The sequence below is a fragment of the Oreochromis aureus genome, linkage group 3 (genome assembly GCF_013358895.1).
Source record: "Oreochromis aureus strain Israel breed Guangdong linkage group 3, ZZ_aureus, whole genome shotgun sequence".
Taxonomy (NCBI): Eukaryota; Metazoa; Chordata; class Actinopteri; order Cichliformes; family Cichlidae; genus Oreochromis; species Oreochromis aureus.
The window spans coordinates 123,796,792-123,805,200 of record NC_052944.1 but is presented as its reverse complement, the minus strand read 5'-3'; the positions used below and the strand labels follow the sequence as shown (position 1 = coordinate 123,805,200).

The 8,409-nt window shown below is 36.1% G+C and overlaps 1 pseudogene; it reads right to left on the bottom strand.

Annotated features, from left to right (window-relative positions):
- On the bottom strand, nucleotides 1–7,867 carry LOC120435254 (annotated as a pseudogene).
- Between the last annotated feature and the right edge of the window lie 542 nt (nucleotides 7,868–8,409).

Below are 8,409 nucleotides of genomic sequence, written 5' to 3'. Positions count from 1 at the left end.
TTAAAAATTTCCAAATCCAGGGGAATTTTGTATTCCAAAGTCCATATTTGCCTTAAAGATTCTGTATGATTCAGAGAGTGGTAGCTTCAGTGCATTTGCACAGGTGTTGGCAACATGAAAAGGTGAATCACTCGAAAACTTTAGGCATGGAGGTGGTGTCATCCCAGCTGGTGGAAGTGCAGTCAAGCCTGTTGCAAACATTAATAATTCTTCCAGTGACACAGCTGTCACTTTCTCTGAAAGAAGAAAGTAAACACTGTAGTTCATTTTTTGACTATGCATTCCAGGGAATCACCTTATTTCTCCTTTAATAAAACAATTTCTAATCAATAAAATTTTAAAAGCAAAGAAAAAAAGCATTCATTAAAAACCTTCACAATCAAGCAGATAATCTGCCCAAAAGCCAAGTGTTAGCGCTTCCTTCTGCCGCCTGTTGCTTCCTGCTGGGCTGATACTTGGTCTGAATATATTCTCCAGATCTGATGCAGTCAGGGTCTTGTAAGTCAGGTATAACAATGGGGCCAGAACACTTGGATACTGCTGGACTGCAGTGAAAAAATGAAGACTGTCCAGTCCATCTTTAAATCTGTTAAGAATAAACAACCTGTTTTAATTGGTTTAAAGCATAAAAATGAATTATTGCACAGTTTGCAGCAATGTGTGTACCGGTAATTGCCCATAGATAGAACTTTAGTCAAAAGTATTAAGACAAATTAAAAAATAAAAAGTGTCAATACATTGTCCTTTAAGAAGCTATAACAAAGAGTTCATCTGGATTTGAACATTTTTGTTGTGACACTAAAAGTATCAAAAAAGGGATCATGTCTATAAATAACTGAAAAATAAACATGTACTATGACTGACTATCTGTGGTCTTAACAATCAATAGTGTGTAGAAAATATACATAACTATATATAAAATTGTCAACATTTTAAAAAGAAAACCTGTTGTAAATATATGTTTATAATGCATATTAAATTAGACTTGGAAAAATTTCCACCAAATGTATGAAGAGTTACAACATTAGGAAATTGCTGTGGTGGTTTATGCAAACATACAATATGACAAATATTTCTGAGCATGCAATAAATAAAAAATAAAATTGGATAAACTGTGCCGATTTCATACCCCCCTCAGTATCAGAGATATTCAGCATTTTTATTGATTTTTGAAGGCTCACAGAATATTTTGTTCTGTGACAATGTGAATTCTAAAACCACCACAACAAAGAGGACTCTTTCTTCTTTCAGCAGCAAAAAGGGTGTGTGAAGATGTTTTCAAGCAGATCAGTGACTTTGATATAAATGTTTCATGTTTCAATGATTCATGCTACATCTGAACTATGTTTTACTACTATGAAAGCAAAAACCAGTAAAAAAGTACTTTGACAGTTTTTTTTTACAAAAATGGTAATTTATATACAATTTCAATATTTGAAAAAATATTAGAAAAAAGCAGATTTATGACTCAGATACTCTGTATGTTTGTTCACAATGAGTAATATGATTAGAATTTAGCATTATTTTTACATGAATTATATTTTGAATAATACATGTCAGACAAGTCACTAATTACCTTTGAATGGCACTTTCATTTTTCTCAATGATGTACCATTTGAGATACTCCTCCACGAAACCTTGCTTTTCACAAGTTTTAACACTTCTGAGGCATCCAGCAGTTTGGAAGATAGTACTGTTTTGCAAAATTAAATTTTGCAAAACTTCATCTGATTCTGCTTCTAGAACCTATAAATGGGAATTTTTTTAATTCAGAGCAAAAGAAAAATATATAAAATATAGAATATATGTAAATGCACACAGACATACACATGCGTATCCTTTTTCCACCTATTTTGAAAGAGCAGCCAAAACTACCAATGTAAATTAACATCACAGACCTTTCTCGGACTAGAAGAAATTCTACAAAAAAGGTTCACCTGAGAAATAATGAACTTCGTAAATACTATCTTTTTAAAACTATTGTTAGTGTGAATAGAAACGAAGGATACAAAAGATCTTAATAATGTAATAATTATCCAAATCCTTGGATTCAAATCCACAAACCTGAGATTGATAACCCAGTATTTCAAACATTGCAGGATTAGATAGAAATGATCCTGATCCTCTTTGCATTTGCATTTAGTATCTACAAAATCTGCATGTTATTTATTTAAAATTTGATTTTTTTCATATCATCAATTACTCTTAATGTGTGTCAGGGCTGGACTGGGACAAAAAATCGGCCCGGGCATTTTGACTAGAGACCGGGCCACCAGGATAGAGATTGAAAATGTGACGTCATTCAGGGGTAAAACCGCAAAGGATTCTGGGAACTCGTGGCAAGAAGTACTAGCGCACGCAGGCTTTCAATTTAACTCAGTTACACAGCGATAAAAAGAAACCCAAAAAATGGCAAGAAGCTGTTGTATTATTAACTGCAATAGCCGGTCGCATGACAGCCACGGGAAGCCGAAGGGTAAAGAGATCGTTTTTTTTTTTTTTATCGGATTACGTCGTTGAAGAGAATTTTTTTAAGCCATGTTTCCGAAGTAAGAGCCAACGGATGGTCTGGATATACCAAATATAACGTCTCAGAACACTCTCACATGTTAGTCTGCTCCAAGCATTCCCACAAAGGTCAGTGTTTTGTAGTAGTTAATACGTCATTTTTCATAACATAATTGGTGATATAGGTTACAAGCAAGTCTGGCGCTAAACAGAAATTGTCGCGCTATGCTCCTTTGTTTATTGTGCATAAATAGTGAATTGTCCTGACACAATATTGCGTTTCGCTTCTGTTATTACCACGGTACATTGACAAAAACATATACTTTTATTCACAGGATAAAACAGTTGTTTTGTATCACTAATTGTCCAGTGCGATTACAGCAAACAATATTATTGTCACTGCTACATTTCTGTAATGCCTACCAGAAATTATTTCCACTACTAATTAATTACCGTTGAGCTCAAAGGTTATATTAATAAACGGTTAACGAATGTGTATTTATGACGAGGATTTGTGAGACTGGTAAACTTACCTTTGTTTGTACGATGGTCTTTCGTTCTACACGGTGCATTTCAAGGTCCTGTACCCATCCGTCGGTAAACTGTACCCGGGCTTGTTGCAGTGACCTGAAGTTACTAAACTTCATGAGTGTATGCACTCACCCAAGAACCGTATAATTATAAATCTGAGCGTGGTGAAAGTTGGGCAGCACGCTAACGTCTTTTGTCCACTCTGTGTGCTCGTGAGGGTCTGACCCTCTCACCCTTTGATTTTCTCCTCGTATCTTTTCTTTGCCTTTTCGTCGAGTCTGTCTTTGTACGGTCCGGCATTATTCTCCTTCGTTTTGTACATTCCTTTTTTGTGCGGCAAAGAAAAACCAAGAAGGTATTGGAACCGGAGAATGAACGTTTTGCGGTGATGCAAATGCTTGCGTTTGATGTGGTACTTGTTTTGCCACGAGTTACCAGCATGCAATGCGCGAAAGTCACGTGATCTGTCAATCGCTATAGGAAAACCATAAAGCCTTTGCATGAAAACAGCTGCTTTGATGTACACTGCCTTGTTGGTATATATGTATCAATCTAATAAACTTAAACCTACACCATCCTCCCTATTCTGGATTTTAAACAGTACATAGCGGAAACAAAAAGACTGCTTGGTCGAGTTAACCTCCTGAACTATCTACAACACATGGTAGAAACCTTAAATTAAGACCAAGAACACTAGAGGTGAGACATGATCATTAATTAATATTAAAATTAATAAATGGCAGATTTAGTGATATTTTCATAAACACCTCCTTTCCTTTTTTTGTTCTCCATTTTCTTTAGTTCGTCTATAAGATTGCTAAACAAGGGGAAGGGTGCATCCGGCCTCCTCGGCTGTAATTGGTCCAGCCCAGAGTCGATCATGACCAATTGGCCAATCCAACAGCTTTCATTACCCTTCCTAAAAAAGAAAATATAAATCCATCGGCCCATAAAAACAAAAAATCGCCAGCGGCCCACCGGGCAAATGCCCGGTATGCCCGATGGCCAGTCCAGCTATGATGTGTGTGAAAGATTGATGAAACTGAACATTTCTTCAAAACAATGTTGAAACTTTGGTTTACAAATTTAAATCTTAAGAATGGAAGAAATGATTGAAGCCACCATTTGAACAAGGTTACTACATGTGGCCCTTTTGCATTTCATTTTAAAACTGGAAATTAGATTTTAAACAGTAACCTATGATATTTACTCAATATAATGCAGTTTTTTCTGAGGTTTTGGTAAAATATGTCAGTAACAACAATTCATCCTGAAATTCATATTCCTAGAACACCAGATCAATCTAAAATCCACCTTTTTGAGGTGGAATCATTTTAACCCTGCTTTAAAGGATCAAAATAATCCAGATTTGGGTCTATGTTTTTGAAATCCACACCAGGAAGTAATATTCTACTAATAGCAAAGGATTGTATTTGTAAATTCCGGATTTGAATCTTCAAGATAAAATCTGCTTTTAAATACCCCAAACCAGATCCAATTTAGAAAAAATCCAATCCATCAGGATTAATCCAGGTGGATTATTTTTAAAATACTGGACCTGTATGTAAAAAAAAAAATCCATTCCCTGAACCAAGGTCATGTTGTACCTGGTGCAGTACTTTTCCCATCTCCTCATCTTTTACATCTTCTATAGTGGCGCTGAAAAATGGATCTCCTATCATGCGGTTGACCAGGTTCTTTGAGAGGAAATGTGGTGGTGGTCCTCCATTTACAATAGATACAGCTATCATCTTTCCTGCTAAGAAATACTTATCTTCCATGGCAGCTGTTATACAGGGCACAACATTTTCAAAGGTAGATCTCAATCTAATATGTGTTAATGATAAATAAGTTAAAAGCGAAAATACATAAGAGGGATCCACCTCTTGAGTGATATACAAGATAACGATGATCAGGAGGTCCATCAAAGATGGGGCGATTTCTCAGATGGCTCATAAGAAGCGTCAGGAATTCACGTCTTGGGCCACCCATATCCAAACCTTCTTCAAAGCAGCCAGCATCATCATTAAACTTGATAAACAAGTCGTTGTTGTCAGAGTACGTGCTCCGTCGAAATCCTCGAATAGCTCCATCCCATACATCCGACCTCGATATATTGAATCTACTGACTTTCTTGTGGTCAATTGCCAGCGCCAAATCAGCAATAATTTCATGTGCCTGCACGTCTGTGTCTCTAAAAGAAAAATAAACATATTAAAAACAAATTGTATATACACATCATTACCCAATGATCATATTTTGCATGAAATTATTATATACAGAACCAAATGGAAGTTAATTTGATATAAATGCATAAATTATTAACTCAGGTTCTTCCGGGGGCAGATCTTTGGTTTTACAAGGTGCAACATCCTCATCCTCAATCACAATTGGTTCGAACAACTCTGTGTAGTTTCTGTGGAGCAAAAACATTATGTATACAGTATATATGCAATAACAATAATGACTAAGCACATAGTTCCAGTTTTGCAAAAATATAAAATTCGACATTTCTGTCAAGAGTGAAATGTAAAGGTTTAAAATACATTCATAAAAATGTATATCATGTCTATTATGTTGTGGAAACTCATGGACTCATGAGACGCAACACACCTGTAGCATGAGTTCTTAACAGCGACACATTCACTACTGCTGCCTGGTTCATCCAGATCTATAACCTGAAAATGAATAAAAAATGAATGACAAAAAAACAGTTAAATGTATTTTAATATTACAGGGCAGATGTTAAATGACTTGTAGTTGTTTAGTGCTTTACTCAGTGCATTACTCAGGTCCTACGAGCCCCAAACCGCTTCTCTCTCTCATACACACACACACTGTGTAGCTGTGGCTACAATGTAGCTTGTCATCACCATTATGTGAATGTGTGTTTTTGGGTGAAAGACTGAATAATGTGTGAAGAGCTTTTGGGTCTTATGGCTTTGATAAAATGCTATACAAGTAATAAAAATAGTTAATTACCTGTAGTGCTTCATTCGTTTGAACACAATCCCCAGCACAATTTCCTAAAGGACAAAGAAAAGCATTTAACTTTCTTGACCATAAAAAAATATGTTGACACTTTAAAACGAAACAAACATCTAAATAGCAAACAAGCAATGCAAGAACTGAATAAGTGTACATCTCAATCATAAATAGTGTATGCAAATACTGTAAAAGAAACAAAATGATCTGAAAATATCCCTTACTCATTTTCTGCAACTTTTGGTAAAGGACTGCTTTCATCCTGTGGTTCCCATGGCTGAAATAAACACGGACATTCAAATAGAGAGTATTAATGAGCTAAGTTAAAATAGTAGGGAAAAGGATTAATAAAATTAAAAGATCAATGAAATGTGTTTTGAATTCTACTTACCAGTGTATCAGCAAGCTCAAACTCAGTGGGACGTCTAACAACAACCTCTGAGTCAGAGTCAGACATTTCAGCAGCTACAAAACAGGAAAACAAAGTAAGTCTACTGAATTGTTACTAAGTTATAAATTAAGACTCACTCAATATAACCTAATATAACCTGGCATGTGGCAGATCTATGTTTAGCACTGCCCTGTGTCGAGTCGGGGATACACATAGATCTGCAACTGCTACAATAAAAAAGTGTCTGAAAAGGGGAGGGGCCATCTGGCATGTTATTTTGAGCTGATTGTGGGATGCGCCAGCAAATGCCTGCCTACCACGATTTGTCTTTTGCCAATCACAGTAAATAATTTGCTAAACCCAGTCAGGAGAAAAGCACACAAATTGTTAACATCAGAAAATGCACAAATATCTTACCTTTGCTCATTTTTCAAAAAACAAATTGTCTCTGGTTGTCTTAAAACAGATTTAATAGCGGCTTCTACAAGTGCGTCCACCAGCACAGCCATGTTTGTTTTGCTTAGGCACATGCTGCTATTGTCATACCTGAACACCCACCAATGTGCCCACCCAGAAGCACAATGCTAACAAACGATTGGTCCACACCAACATTGGAGTCTAGGCAGACAGTTTATTTGGAGCCGCACAAGATGGATTTTCATGGGTTTTGAAAACTACAAATCTCCAAAGTTAATAATGGATGAATGCAAAAATAATAGAGAGCATAGATGAAATCTGACTCAGGTACAAAAATTTCCGGATTTAATGTTTCTTGGAAGTAGATAAAACTGTAAGTTTGTTTTTGTTAATGCCGTCTAGACCTTATTTTTGGCAGGCATTACGTTATGCAGATAATGCATTTTTAGAGGCTGCACTTCAGTTGCACTATGAGCTCCAATTATATAGATATACGCTGTTTGCAAATGGATATAAACTTTGCCCAAAGGACTAAAAGTGGCTCCAAACTTGCCTGGGTGAGTAAATGTATATTAAAAATTAGATCCAGGTTGAAAAAGAAAAACTAAACTTCCTCACCCCAATAATTTATGTATAATATTGACTTGGGTGCTTAATGGTAGCAAAATGAAATTCTATTTAAAACTTTACAACTGTTAAAAATAATACAATGTATGTTTAAATCCACAAAAACACTGCCAACCTACCTTCTTCAAAGTCGCTTTTATACAGATGAAAAGCGTAATCCTTTGATAAGGCTTGCCAATTTCAGCCTTATAAGCCCCAAGAGTAAATGGACTATTGGTCCCAGGGATATTAATCACCTCTGTGCCATCAGGATACAAGAGGAGGAATGGTCCATCTCTCAAGTCTTTGTTAAAGTCCTCATTTTTTAACAGCTTCACTGAGGAGACTTGTGGCAGAGCTGTCAGGGTCAATTCTTAACGCAATATTTTTTCCACGATATGGCCTCAAACCATCTTTCTTAATGGACATCAAGCCAATATTTATCTGCAAGGAAAAACACAGGGATGATGAGAAGCTAAGATTAATCAAAGCTGCATTATGCAAACAATAACCTATAATATACACATTTACATATGAACAGTTAGAACTAGCTTCGTAGTAATAAACCCAATAGCAAATAACACAATAAAAGTCACACCAACATCCTTCTTATATTGCAGTACTTACATGGTAAGCGCACACACATTATTGATTCACAAAAGTGAACACGTTACACAGCCACCTCACCTATCTGCTGTGCAGCACTTGAAACAAACCAAACACGCTCACAACAAGAACTACAATACTGAGGTGCATCATGAGGAATGTAGTAAGACACAAAATGTGCTAAGCAGGCAGACTTTTTAGCACCTGCAATAAAAATTCCAGACCGCTTTCTTTGGGACAACCTGCATAATCAGCAGCTGCCAAATTCTTTATTGTATTTTGTTTGTAGCTTTTCTACATCAACACATGTGCAATAACACTAATGTGCAATAATCCTTTCTGGCATCGTTGTATTTTTACTCAGT